The following is a 14,755-nucleotide window of genomic DNA, read 5'->3' on the forward strand; positions in this document are numbered from 1 at the left end:
GGCTCAAAAACTAACCAAAATACTGCATGTGAACCTAGCCTAAGAACGAGAAGTCTCAGTATGCTCTGACACCACTGCTTTTTTTTTTTTTGCCAGTTACCAGATGTCTGCCCCAACCGGGAGGAGCTGCTATTGGAAAGTTAAGTATCTAGATTTATCACTTCTGCCATGTCATTGTTGTATAACACTCTATCTTTATACTTCATCCAGAAGGTGTTCATTATATACCTTGTCTGTTTTTGTGATAACCGTTATGGTCAGCCCCATCTCTAGTACCGGCAGGTTAGATAGTGGCTATCTATGCATGACTTGTTCCATTGCTAACTTGGGGGAGTTATCAATGTGGCACCATGTGTAGATAGCCATAATAACTAGTTAAACCTAAAGAATCAGTTAGTGAAACTGTAGATTAGTCACCTATTGTAATAAATCTTTTCAAAATGGCAATTTACCATATAATTCTATGGTGAATGTCAGCCCCATCTCTAGTACTAGCAGGTTAGATAGTAGCTACCTATGCATGACTTGTTGCATTGCTAACTTGGGGGAGTTATCAATGTGGCACCATGTGTGGATAGCCATAATAACTAGTTAACCCTAAATAATCCAGTTATTTCTGTTATTGTAATATACTATTCAGCATCAGTAGAACAATAGTCAGTGCCTACTAAATGAAGGTAGGAATTAATTAGGAAAGTCCTAGCTGTAAGTATGGCTGATACCTTGACTGAGGATTTGCAGCCACTATCATTGTTTGTTTTTTTACATGCAGCTTTTTTATCTTTTGTTCGTCTTTGTTGTTGTTTTTCAAGTTGCTTCATTTTCTAACAGATTTTGTGTCTTTCTCACAAGTATCTAGGTAGGTTTTTTTTTTTTTTTAGAATTCTTTTCCTGTAGAGCAAGAATATTTGATGCTGCCTGCTAGCCCTGGACACCAATACCCAAGAAAGAGTGAGACGACCATCTGCCCAGACTGGAAGGAGCTACGATGAGATGGTAAGGCCTATGCCATTGACTTGATCTAATAGCCTGTGTCTTTGTGCTTCATCCAGAAGCTGTTCTATTGTGTAAGACAACCCACACTGTCAGACCAATAAGTTATTAACTTTGACCTATGTCATATTCTTGTTCTAGAAGTATCTATCAGTTTGCTTTCTCCAGGTATTCCTTATCTTCCCTGGCTGGAATTGTGGACCTACACGTAAGTAAATAAAAGCATGTCTGTTCTTGTCAAAATGTGTTATATTTAGGGGGTAATTTGTTTAATGACTGTCTCTTGCCTTTGCCAGTCGCCGCCTACCGTGGCAGTCTTTGCCAAATTTGGCAATTTACCATATAATTCTATGGTGAATGTCAGCCACATTCCTAGTACCTGCAGGTTAGATAGTAGCTACCTATGCATGACTTGTTGCATTGCTAACATGGGGGAGTTATCAATGTGGCACCATGTGTAGATAGCCATAATAACTAGTTAACCCTCAGTTATTTCTGTTATTGTAACATACTATTCAGCATCAGTAGAACAATAGTCAGTGCCTATTAAATGAAGGTAGGAATTAATTAGGAAAGTCCTAGCTGTAAGTATGGCTGATACCTTGACTGAGGATTTGCAGCCACTATCATTGTTGTTTTTTTACATGCAGCTTTTTTATCTTTTGTTCGTCTCTTTGTTGTTGTTTTTCAAGTTGCTTCATTTTCTAACAGATTTTGTGTCTTTCCCACAAGTATCTAGGTAGGTTTTTTTTTTTTTAGAATTCTTTTCCTGTAGAGCAAGAATATTTGATGCTGCCTGCTAGCCCTGGACACTAATACCCAAGAAAGAGTGAGACGCCCATCTGCCCAGACTGGAAGGAGCTGCGTTAAAACGGTAAGATCTTTCCTATATGGTTTATGCCATAGGCTTGTTCTAATAACCTGTGTCTTTGTACCTAATTTATTCATTTATTTATCCTAATCCATTTTGCACTGTGCTATATACCCTTAAAGGAGCCCTGTAGTGTTACACTTATCCCCTATCCACAGTATAGGGCATAAGTGTCTGATTGTGGGGGGCTTCGACCACTGGGACCCCCACACAATGTCCTGTACGGGGACCCGGCGTTACTGTGGCTCTGCGCAGCTAATGCACATGTCTCTGACCTCACTGAGGTAGTCACGCCTTCTCCATACTGCATCTCCGCCTCTCCCATAGAGATACATGGAGGGGGCGTGTACGCTGTGGCAGGCCTCCTGCACGAGAGGGCCGCTGCAGAGCCGGGGCCCCATACATGAGATTGTGGGTGGTCCAGCGTTTGGACTGCCGGAATGAGACACTTATCCCCTATACTGCAGATAGGGGAGAAGTGTCTAACACTGCAGATCTCCTTCTTTTTTTCTTTTTTCTTTTTTTTAATTAACATTTAAAAGTTGCTTCATTTTCTAACAGCTTTTGTGTCTTTCCCACAAGTATCTAGGTACGTTTTTATTTTTATTTATTTTATTTATTTTTTTAAATTATTTTCCTGTAGAGCAAGAATATTTGATGCTGCCTGCTAGCCCTGGACACAAATACCCAAGAAAGAGTGAGACGACCATCTGCCCAGACTGGAAGGAGCTACGATGAGACGGTAAGGCCTATGCCATTGACTTGATCTAATAGCCTGTGTCTTTGTGCTTCATCCAGAAGCTGTTCTATTGTGAAAGACAACCCACACCTGGGAGGAGCTGCTGTCAGACCAATAAGTTACTAACTTTGACCTATGTCATATTCTTGTTCTAGAGGTATCTATCAGTTTGCTTTCTCCAGGTATTCCTTATCTTCCCTGGCTGGAATTGTGGACCTACACGTAAGTAAATAAAAGCATGTCTGTTCTTGTCAAAATGTGTTATATTTAGGGGGTAATTTGTTTAATGACTGTCTCTTGCCTTTGCCAGTCGCCGCCTACCGTGGCAGTCTTTGCCAAATTTGGCAATTTACCATATAATTCTATGGTGAATGTCAGCCACATTCCTAGTACCTGCAGGTTAGATAGTAGCTACCTATGCATGACTTGTTGCATTGCTAACATGGGGGAGTTATCAATGTGGCACCATGTGTAGATAGCCATAATAACTAGTTAACCCTCAGTTATTTCTGTTATTGTAACATACTATTCAGCATCAGTAGAACAATAGTCAGTGCCTACTAAATGAAGGTAGGAATTAATTAGGAAAGTCCTAGCTGTAAGTATGGCTGATACCTTGACTGAGGATTTGCAGCCACTATCGTTGTTTTTAACATGCTGCTTTTTAATCTTTTGTGTTTGTTCGGCTCTTTGTTTTTCAAGTTGCTTCATTTTCTAACAGATTTTGTCTTTCTCACAAGTATCTAGGTAGTTTTTTTTTTTTTTTTTTTTTTTTTTAATTCTTTTCCTGTAGAGCAAGAATATTTGATGCTTGATGCTGCCTGCTAGCCCTGGACACCAATACCCAAGAAAGAGTGAGACGCCCATCTGCCCAGACTGGAAGGAGCTACGGTGAGACGGTAAGACCTATGCCATTGACTTGTTCTAATAGCCTGTGTCTTCATATTTCTGTTCTATTGTGTAAGACAACCCACACCTGGGAGGAGCTGCTGTCAGACCAATAAGTTACTAACTTTGACCTATCAGTTTGCTTTCTCCAGGTGTTGCTTATCTTCCCTGGCTGGAATTGTGGACCTACAAGTAAGTAATTGAAATCATGTCTGTTTTTTCAAAATGTGTTCTATTTAGGGGGTAACTTGTTTAATTGCATAATTAAATGACTTTCTGTCTCTTGCCTTTGCCAGTTGCTGCCTACCGTGGCAGTCTTTATCAAATTTGGCAATTTACCATATAATTCTATGGTGAATGTCAGCCCCATTCCTAGTACCAGCTGGTTAGGTAGTAGCTACCTATGCATGACTTGTTGCATTGCTAACTTGGGGGAGTTATCAATGTGGCACCATGTGTCGATAGCCTTAGTAACTAGTTAAACTTAAAGAAACAGTTATTTCTGTTATCGTCATATACTATTCAGCATCAGTAGAACAAATAGTCAGTGCCTACTAAATGAAGGTAAGAATGCATTAGGAAAGTCCTAGCTGTAAGTATGGCTGATACCTCGACTGAGGATTTGCAGCCACTATCATTGTTGTTTTTAACATGCAGCTTTTTTATCTTTTGTGTTTGTTCTGCTCTTCATTATTGCTTCATTTTCTAACAGCTTTTGTCTTTCTCACAAGTATCTAGGTAGGTTTTTTTTAGAATTCTTTTCCTGTAGAGCAAGAATATTTGATGCTGCCTGCTAGCCCTGGACACTGATACCCAAGAAAGAGTGAGATGAGCATCTTACCAGACTGGAAGGAGCTACGATGAGACGGTAAGACCTATGCCATTGACTTGTTCTAATAGCCTGTGTCTTCATATTTCTGTTCTATTGTGTAAGACAACCCACACCTGGGAGGAGCTGCTGTCAGACCAATAAGTTACTAACTTTGACCTATCAGTTTGCTTTCTCCAGGTGTTGCTTATCTTCCCTGGCTGGAATTGTGGACCTACACGTAAGTAATTGAAATCATGTCTGTTTTTTCAAAATGTGTTCTATTTAGGGGGTAACTTGTTTAATTGCATAATTAAATGACTTTCTGTCTCTTGCCTTTGCCAGTTGCTGCCTACCGTGGCAGTCTTTATCAAATTTGGCAATTTACCATATAATTCTATGGTGAATGTCAGCCCCATTCCTAGTACCAGCTGGTTAGGTAGTAGCTACCTATGCATGACTTGTTGCATTGCTAACTTGGGGGAGTTATCAATGTGGCACCATGTGTCGATAGCCTTAGTAACTAGTTAAACTTAAAGAAACAGTTATTTCTGTTATCGTCATATACTATTCAGCATCAGTAGAACAAATAGTCAGTGCCTACTAAATGAAGGTAAGAATGTATTAGGAAAGTCCTAGCTGTAAGTATGGCTGATACCTCGACTGAGGATTTGCAGCCACTATCATTGTTGTTTTTAACATGCAGCTTTTTTATCTTTTGTGTTTGTTCTGCTCTTCATTATTGCTTCATTTTCTAACAGCTTTTGTCTTTCTCACAAGTATCTAGGTAGGTTTTTTTTAGAATTCTTTTCCTGTAGAGCAAGAATATTTGATGCTGTCTGCTAGCCCTGGACACTGATACCCAAGAAAGAGTGAGATGAGCATCTTACCAGACTGGAAGGAGCTACGATGAGACGGTAAGGCCTATGCCATTGACTTGTTCTAATAGCCTGTGTCTTTGTGCTTCCTCCAGAAGCTGTTCTATTGTGTAAGACAACAAACACCTGGGAGGTGCTGCTGTCAGACCAATCAGTTACTAACTTTGACCTATGTCATATTCTTGTTCTAGAAGTATCTATCAGTTTGCTTTCTCCAGGTGTTACTTATCTTCCCTGGCTGGAATTATGGACCTACACGTAAGTAAATGAAATCATGTCTGTTCTTGTCTAAATGTGTTATATTTAGGGGGTAATTTGTTTAATTACATAATTAAATGACTTTTTGTCTCTTGCCTTTTTCCATTCGCTGCCTTCTCTGGCCGTCTTTGCCAGTCGCTGCCTTCTCTGGCCGTCTTTGCCAGTCGCTGCCTTCTCTGGCCGTCTTTGCCAGTCGCTGCCTTCTCTGGCCTTCGTTGCCAGTCGCTGCCTTCTCTGGCCTTCGTTGCCAGTCGCCGCCTTCTCTGGCCTTCGTTGCCAGTCGCCGCCTTCTCTGGCCTTCGTTGCCAGTCGCCGCCTTCTCTGGCCTTCGTTGCCAGTCGCCACCTTCTCTGGCCTTTGTTGCCAGTCTGCCCCGCCTTCCCTGGCTTTTGTTGCCAGTCACCGCATTTCCTGTTCCTCATTGCCAAAAATAATAAAAAAAAGCAGCTGCAACATAGTCTAATTAACAAATAGTCTAATAAAAAAAGCCCAAGAGAGGCATATCTTTAGTGTAGGGTCCGTCCCAATGAGGTCACCTTACCGTGGTGGGACGGTACACACTATTTGGCCAAATATTATGCTAAGAACCTCTCTAGCAGTGTTGAATACATATATTTTAGAGTAAAGGGTATACTGCTGTATTTCTTTCTATTTGGGGGGAATCACAGATGGCTGTAGCCGCTATTTTACCATGAGCAGCTGGCACATAGTCTGACCACAGCTGCCGTCAGCCCTTGACTGCTGAGAAAAAAAGAGGGATTTCAATTGTATAGGGTCTGTCCCCATGAGGTCACCTTTCCATGGTGGGATGGCACTATTTGGCCAAATGGTATGCTAAGAACCTCTTCTGTTTGCAAATAAAGGCTGTGCAGTTCACGGTTATACCTTAAGCAGCTGCAACATAGTCTAATAACCACAAATCCCATCAGTTCTTGGCAGTGGTCAAAAAAATAAATAAAAATGGGGTGGTTACTTTAAAATGAGAAAATCCATAGCAATGCAAAGCTATTAGCTTGTCACTTGAAGGCATAATTGTTCAAATCACCCACCCCCACATTATGGATCCAATTTTTTGTGTTGGTAGTTCAGTGGTAGTTAAGATTTAGTCTAGGCAAACCATGTCTTACCTTTTGCGTAATTTTGGTTACTTGTTAAGCTATTGGTTCTTAGGATTGGAAACTTGCAGTATATTGATGGTCACTACAATAACTAAATATTTTTTTCCTTTTTGTAGATTTGGCAAGTTCATTCTACTACATGGTGTAGTAGTAGACCATGGCAAGAACCTTAAACTTACTACCTTACCAGTCATTGAATCTACATAAGACAAGACAAGACATGACATGACATCTAGCAAAAATAGTATGGTAGGTCAGGTTTTCAGCTTCTCACACAGAATGGCAGTACAAAGCGATCTGCTTGTCACTTGAAGGCATAACTGTCCATAAGCCCCCCATTGTGGATCCAAACCTTTTTGTGCTGGTGGATCAGTGGAAGACTGCTATTTAGGCTAGTTTTTCTTTGGTAGGAGTTTAGTTCTAAGATAGATTTAAGAGGTGCAGTATGTTATCAGGGTAACTATTTTAGCAGGAAGATGTTAATTGATTGATTGATATTTCACAGTACATCTTGTAAATTTTTGTGCTTCTTGTAGGTATGAGTTTATTCTACTACCCGGTATAGAAGACCATGTAATGAACATTCAACAACTTCCTACCTTACCATACTCAGCTCCAGACATGCTATTAGCAGAAGTCTTGACATCTTGCCAAAATCATATGGTAAGTCCTTAGGTTTTCATTTTGACTTCTTATACCCCAGTACTGTAGTATAAAGCTTTTAGCTTGTCACATGAAGTTAACTGTTAACCCCTTAAGGATCACAGGTTTTTCAGTTTTTGCACTTTCGTTTTTTCCTCCTCAGCTTTTTTAAAAATCATAACCCTTTCAATTTTGGACCTAAAAATCCATATGATGGCTTATTTTTTTGCAGTGACATCAGTCATTTTACCCAAAAATCTACGGCAAAACGGAAAAAAAATCATTGTGCGACGAAATTGAAGAAAAAAGCCATTTTGTAACTTTAGGGGGCTTCCGTTTCTATGCAGTACATTTTTCGGTAAAATGACACCTTATCATTATTCTGTAGGTCCATATGGTTAAAATGATACCCTACTTATATAGGTTTGATTTTGTTGTACTTCTGTAAAAAATCGTGAAAAATGTATACGTTTAAAATTGTCATCTTCTGACCCCTATAACTTTTATTTTTCCGCATATGGGGCAGTATGAGGGCTCATTTTTTGCACTGTGATCTGAAGTTTTTAGCGGTACCATTTTTGTATTGATCGGACTGTTTGATCGCTTATTATAAAAAAAAAAAATTTCATGAGATAAAAAGCGACCAAAAATACGTTCTTTTGGACTTTGGAATTTTTTTGCAAGTACGCCATTGACCGTGCGGTTTAATTAATGACATATTTTTATAATTCGGACATTTATGCATGCGGCGATACCACATATGTTTAGATTTATTTTTATTTATGTGTTTTTTTTTTTTTTATGGGAAAAGGGGGGTCATTTGAACTTTTATTAACCCCTTAAGGACCAGGCCATTTTACACCTTAGGACCAGAGCGTTTTTTGAACATCTGACCACTGTCACTTTAAACATTAATAACTCTGGAATGCTTTTAGTTATCATTCTGATTCAGAGACTGTTTTTTCGGGACCTATTCTACTTTAACATAGTGGTAAATTTTTGTGGTAACTTGCATCCTTTCTTGGTGAAAAATCCCAAAATTTTATGAAGAAAATGAAAATTTGGCATTTTTCTAACTTTGCAGCTCTCTGCTTGTAAGGAAAATGGATATTCCAAATAAAAAAAATTATTCACATTTCCAATATGTCTACTTTATGTTTGTATCATAAAATTGACGTGTTTTTACTTTTGGAAGACACCAGAGGGCTTCAAAGTTCAGCAGCAATTTTCCAATTTTTCAGGGACCAGTTCAGGTTTGAAGTGGATTTGAAGGGTCTTCATATTAGAAATACCCCATAAATGACCCCATTATAAAAACTACACCCCACAAAGTATTCAAAATAACATTCAGTAAGTGTTTTCACCCTTTAGGTGTTTCACAGGAATAGCAGCAAAGTGAAGGAGAAAATTCACAATCTTCATTTTTTACACTCATGTTCTTGTAGACACAATTTTTGAATTTTTACAAGGGGTGAAAGGAGAAAATTTATACTTGTATTTGTTGCCCAATTTCTCTCGAGTAAGCACATACCTCACATGTCTATTTAAAGTGTTCGGCGGGCTCAGAAGCGAAGGAGCGACAAGGGGATTTTGGAAAGTACCTTTTTCTGAAATGGTTTTTGGGGGGCATGTTGCATTTAGGAAGCCCCTATGGTGCCAGAACAGCAAAAAAACACCTGGCATACCATTTTGGAAACTAGACCCCTTGAGGAACATAACAAGGAATTAAGTGAGCCTTAATACCCCACATGTGTTTCACGACTTTTGCATATGTAAAAAAAAATAAAAAATTTCACAAAAAATGTTTCCCCCTCAAATTTCACATTTTTGCAAGGGTTAATAGCAGAAAATCTCTGCGTGGCAAGGACCGGAAAACGCCAGGGCGTAAGTTTATGCCCTTGGTCCTTAAGTACCAGGGCGCAAGGTGTAACATTACACCCTTGGTCCTTAAGGGGTTAAGGAAGGGGTTAAATCACATTTATTAACTGTTTTTTTTTTTTTTTTACACTTTTTTTTTTTGCACTGTTATAGCTCCCATAGGGACCTATAACACGGCACACACTGATTGCCAGCACTGTTCACTGCAAAGCCATAGCTTTGCAATGATCAGCGTTATCAGCGGTCGATTGCTCAAGCTTACATCTCGGGCCTGGAGCGATAAATTGATGAGGGGACACGCCGGAGGCAGGTAAGAGGACCTCCGCTCGTGTCCTAGCTGATCGGGACACTGCATTTTCACTGCGGTGGTCCTGAGCAGCCGGGCAGCTTTCACTTTCATTTTAGACGCGGCGTTCAACTTTGAATGCTGTGTCTAAAGGGTTAATAGCGTGCGGCACCGCGACCGCTGCCGCATGCTGTTAGCCCCAGGTCCCGGCATCAGATACAATCCTGATCACGGCAACTACGGTGTTGACAGGGGGAGGGTGCTCCCCCTGTTCACAAACAGTGGTGCCGCAATACTATCGCTGGTCGGCATTGGTTGCTATGGCAGCAGGTAGCATGTGTCGCAAAAATGATACCAATAAAAAGTACAGATTGTCCCACAAAAAATAAGCCCTCACACAATGGCGGAAAAGAATTTTGCTCAGAAAAGGAAAGAACATAAAAAGCTATATAAAATTGGTATCGCCACAATCGTACCGACCCCCAGAATAAATATAACATCACTTTTACACACAGTGAACACCATAAAAATATTTTTTTTAAACGCCAGGAATTTTAATTTTTCACAATATTTTGGAGTTTTTCCACAAAAAATGCTGCATGTGGTAACAAAAATGCACCACTTAAGTAAAATATGTCACAAAAAACTATTTCAGAATTGCTCCGCTCAGAAAAAGCGTTCTAAAGTTATTACCCTTTTAAGAGAAACATGTCAAATTAAAAAAAAAACTGGTCATTAAGGTGTAAAATGGGTCCATCCTAAAAGAAAAACTGTCGCTCTTAGTGCGGGGGAAGCTGATCTTTCTTCTTGACATGCAAATTCACTGCTAACTGGCAAGGGCGGCTTTACTGCCTTCATCTGGCACTGTGATGTAACCACCGCCCGGCTTATGAATATTAATGTTCTCCCTCATCATCTACCTCTTCTTCCCGCTGATTTCAGGACTCCACTGCGCATGTGCTGGCTTCCTATCTACACCCGGAAGCCTCTTCAGCGCAGTCGAGTCCTGAAATCAGCGGGGAGGAGAGGGAGATGATGAGGGAGAACATGAATATTCATAAGCCCCGGGTGGTGCTGTGGGCCAGGCAGCAGTTGTACCACAGTGCCAGATGAAGGCAGTAACCCTGCCCATGCCAGTTAGCAGCTAATTTGCATATAAAGAAGATAGCGGGCGAATGGCGTGGCGGATCCGGGGACGGTATGCATCAAACTGATTAGTGTCCCCCACACTACCAGCCAGTACCGCTGGTTAGTGTGGGGGAGCAAGCTGACAGATTTCCTTTACGGCAAGTGTCTTATAATTGCATAAGGAACAATATATTTAAAAGTTTTTAGTTTGGTGGCAGGTACTCTTTAATAATCCCTCATTGGGGATCCAAGCCTTTCTGCTGGTAGATGAGTGGTAGACTACTAATTGCTTTGTTAGGAGGAGCTTAGTTTTTCAAGATGGATATTTGAGATGAGCAGCATCTTACCTCCTTTTTGATTACTTTAAATAAATTAAATGAGTCAGTGGTTCCAAAGATTGGCATATCTCCAGTTTAATGAAATTTATTTCACCAACTTACTGTTTTTGCTGTTTTGGGTTTGAAAAGTAAATGAGGGTCAGGTGGAACTGCTATTGGGAAACTCGTATTAGTGTTAGGTTGGCTGAAGTAACGGTTAAACTCTAAAATCAGATGAATATATAACTTTTTATTTTATTTATTTTTGTCGTCTCCAGATCCTCACTTCTGCACTTTGTTCTGTGAAGTAATCAACAGTTTCCACTATGAAAATCTCTGGCAACATGAAAACCTGCCCGGGCTCCATTGTCCCAGTTACAAAAGTTTAAACATTTTTATTTTTTTTCTTACATAAAATATACATGTCTTCTACTAAATGTGTTTTTTTTTTTTTTTAACTTATTTCTTGCTATTCTGTAAATAAAATTGTATTATACTTTTTAAAGTGCCTTTGTTGGGTTCTTATGAGATCATGTTCATTAGGTGCAGTCAGTGCTGAATCCACCCACCACTACCAAATACAGCCCATATTATCACGTTGTTCCCCCCCCGTTTCACTACCTAAGGGGGGTGGGGGGTGACTGTTTGACATGCTATAGAAAAGAGTTTATTGAGGTTACGCTATCTACATTAACTATCACAGGTCCTCTTTAACCCCTTTTTAATGACACCTTTCATTTTGGTCTTGAGGCTATAGGATATTTTGATTTTTGATTCTCTTCCTCCTCCAAAGAGGGCATGTTTGCAATTTTACCATAAAACGTACGCTGCAACTAAATATTATTTATGGTGGAAAATTGAACAGAAAGTGTCATGTTAAAAATAACTTTTTTTTTTTTTTTTTTTTTTTTCCACATTTCTTTATTAAGTTAACATTTTGTACAGAAATGCAATGGGGCATACCCTGCATTATAAACGACAACTAAGGGCCCAAATAAGCATGTCTGAGAACAAAAACGCAAGGTTAGGCCCAGGTAACTGAGTACACCTCCCACCCCTCCCCTCCCCAAAGTTCCCATCAAATCCCCCTCTTCCCCCCCCCCCCCCCCCCCCCCAATCCAGGCAGGAAAGCAAAGCAATCAGAATAGAACCTCAACTACAATAATAAATAAACATGCAGGTGAGGAATACGGTCAGGGCCAGAAATGTGATTCAAGTCTAAATGGTTTGATTCCCCTTGGAGAGAGTGTTAGGGGAAAAATATACCCTCTAGCTGTTGCATGACTACAACTCCCAGCATGCCCTTTGGACAGCCAAAGGGCATGCTCAGAGTTTTTAGTCTGCCACCTGCCCCTATACCTGCTGATCAATAATTGTTACTGATCAGCAATACATGAAATAATAAATGAAATAGAGTAACGCTCCTTTCACATTGCCGTTAGTGCAAGCAACGTATTTTCCTCCCGCTATATTCGGCCACAATAACAGGAGTTCTAACGGACGCTAGTGGAATCCCACTCAAGTGAATGGGATCCTCTTTGCCCGTTATGACTCCCGTTAGGCTCCATTACAATAACTGACATTAAGGGCAGTTAAAGTGGGGGCAAAAAAACCCTTAATGTCCGTTTGTAACGGAACCACTTACATAGTGTGAAAGAAGCCTAAGGGGGAGATTTATCAAAAACTCTCTGAAGGTAAAGTCGCTGAGTTTCCCATAGCAACCAATCAAATCTTTCATTTTTAATAGGCGTCTGAAAAATGAGTCATCTGATTGGTTGCTATGGGCAACGTTTCCTCTGGACAGGTTTTGATAAATCTCCCCTATAACACTACATTTACACACCTTTTATACGGTTACTCTCTCCCCACATAAAAATTTAGCCCGTAGGGCACTGTTATCCAAACAGGGAGCCTCCAGCTGTTGCAAAACTATAGCTCACAGCCTTTGACGGTCCAGGCATGCTGGGAGTTGTAGTTTAGCAAAAGCTGGAATCTCCCTCTTTAGGAAACACCACCCTACGGGCTATTTATATTTTTTTATGGGGAGGTAACTGTATAACGGTGCGTGTAAATGTACTGTTTTACCCACCCACCCACCAACCCCCCCCCCCCCCCCCCATGATCCAGTGATAAGGTGTCCTCTAGAACAGTGGTTCTCAACCTTTTTAGCGACTGTACCCACAAAGGCTGAAAGCATGTCTGCGGGTACTCCTCATGCGGAACTTGCGCGCGAGGGGTACCCGTGGACAAAAGGCGTGTGCTTTCCTTTATACTAATGCGATACTTAACCCCTTGTTCCATTATTCCCCCCCCCTCCCTCTGATGCCCTTTTGCCATTATCCCCCCTCCATCTTAATCGCCTTATGCCATTATTATCTGATATGTCAAAAGGGAATGAGAGGAAGGGGGGAATGATGGCACAATTAATCACCCCCCATATTAATCCCCTTGTGCTTTTATTATCAGATATGGCAAAAGGGAATCCGAGGGGGTTAAATCACATTTAGTGACTTTTTTTTTTTTACACTTTTTTTTATAGCACACGGGCATTAGGATAGAGGGGGGAGGGATAATGGCACAAGGGGATCAGAGGGAGGGAGGATAGTCGTCACCCCCCCCCCATCTTAATGCCCTTGTGCCATAAAAAAGTGTATAAAAAGTTACTAAATGTGATTTAACAACCCCTTACCTAATAAAAGTTTAAATCTCCCCCCTTTTCACATTTAAAAAAAATTTAAATAAAAAAGTCGTCGTGTGCGTAAATGTCCGAACTATAAAAATATAATGTTATAATCTAAAATTCCAAAGTCCAAAATTGCGTATTTTTGGTCACTTTTAGATACAGTCCTAGGACTGTATCCACCTTTTCCAGCCCACGGGAGCACCTGAAAGCTGAACTAATTTATGCAGGATAAGTCATCAACTGCAGAGCCGAGAAGTTCGTGACAAATCGAATTTACTGTAAGTTCGCTCATCTCTAGTCACTGGGTATCCTAAATAAATGTGTAAAAAGCGATCAAAATGTCCCATAAAAAAAAATGGTACCGATAAAAAAATTTCAGATCACGGCGCAAAAAACTGAGCCCTCATATATCCCTGTATATGGAAAAAATGAAAGCTATAGGAGTCAGAAGATGACAATTTTACACATACAAATTTTGGTGCATGTAGTTATAACTGTAAAATACTAAACTAGGTATCCTTGTAACCGTACGGACCTACAGAATAAAGATATGGTGTCATTTTTACAGGAAAGCGTACTGTATAGAACCGGAAGCCCCAAAAGTTACAAAATGGGTTGCTTTTTTTTTTTCAATTTTGCCCCACAAATATTTATTTTTCTGGTTTCGCCTTTAAAAAGTTTTGTCATTAAAAAGTTCAATTGGTGGCGCAAAAAATAAGCCTGCATATGGATCTGTAGGTGCAAAATTGAAAGTGTTATTATTTTTAGAAGGTGATGATCAAAAAAACGAAAATGCAAAAACTGAAAAACCCTGCGTTCTTAAGGGGTTAAAATGACTTGGGTGCCATGGTTTTTGCATGGAGAAGTAGAGAAAATTCTGCAATGTGAACATAGCCGTAGCCTACGTTCACACAGCGGAAGGTCCGTGCGGAATTCCGCATAAATATTCTACATCGCACAACAGTCGCCCCTGCAGCAACATCTACTGCGGAAATCCTTATTCTGACGCCAGTAACAACATTGAACCTGTTCTGTTCTCGTGGATTCCGCTCAGAAAAGCATTGCTGTCTGAGGCGGAGCATTTGTGAGCAGTTCTAGCATGTTCTGCCAGTGCTCCACTGTGTGGAATGTCTGTATGGACATTTTCCGTGCAGACATTCCTGTGTGAACATGGCCATAGGGGGAGATTTGTCAAACCTTGTGCAGGAGCAGTTGCCCATAGCAACCAACTGGATTTCAGCTTTTATTTTTAGAAAGGCTTTAAAAAA

The 14,755-nt window shown here is 40.3% G+C and overlaps 1 long non-coding RNA gene across 19 annotated transcripts in view; it reads left to right on the forward strand.

The window, feature by feature from the left end:
• The window catches only part of LOC130314980 (uncharacterized), a 41,793-nt gene extending 30,523 nt beyond the window's left edge, over nt 1-11,270 (forward strand). For 4 of the 19 annotated variants that reach the window (XR_008862567.1, XR_008862566.1, XR_008862568.1 and 1 more), the window contains 6 exons: nt 97-1,867; nt 2,508-5,216; nt 5,369-5,435; nt 6,670-6,802; nt 7,090-7,216; nt 11,083-11,270. This is a non-coding gene — a long non-coding RNA (uncharacterized LOC130314980). The remainder of the gene's footprint in view (nt 1-96; nt 1,868-2,507; nt 5,217-5,368; nt 5,436-6,669; nt 6,803-7,089; nt 7,217-11,082) is intronic. The other 15 variants (XR_008862581.1, XR_008862582.1, XR_008862580.1 and 12 more) reach the window with 15 other exon arrangements.
• The last annotated feature ends 3,485 nt before the right edge of the window (nt 11,271-14,755 follow it).

This window comes from Hyla sarda, unplaced genomic scaffold (genome assembly GCF_029499605.1).
Source record: "Hyla sarda isolate aHylSar1 unplaced genomic scaffold, aHylSar1.hap1 scaffold_1851, whole genome shotgun sequence".
Classification (NCBI taxonomy): Eukaryota; Metazoa; Chordata; class Amphibia; order Anura; family Hylidae; genus Hyla; species Hyla sarda.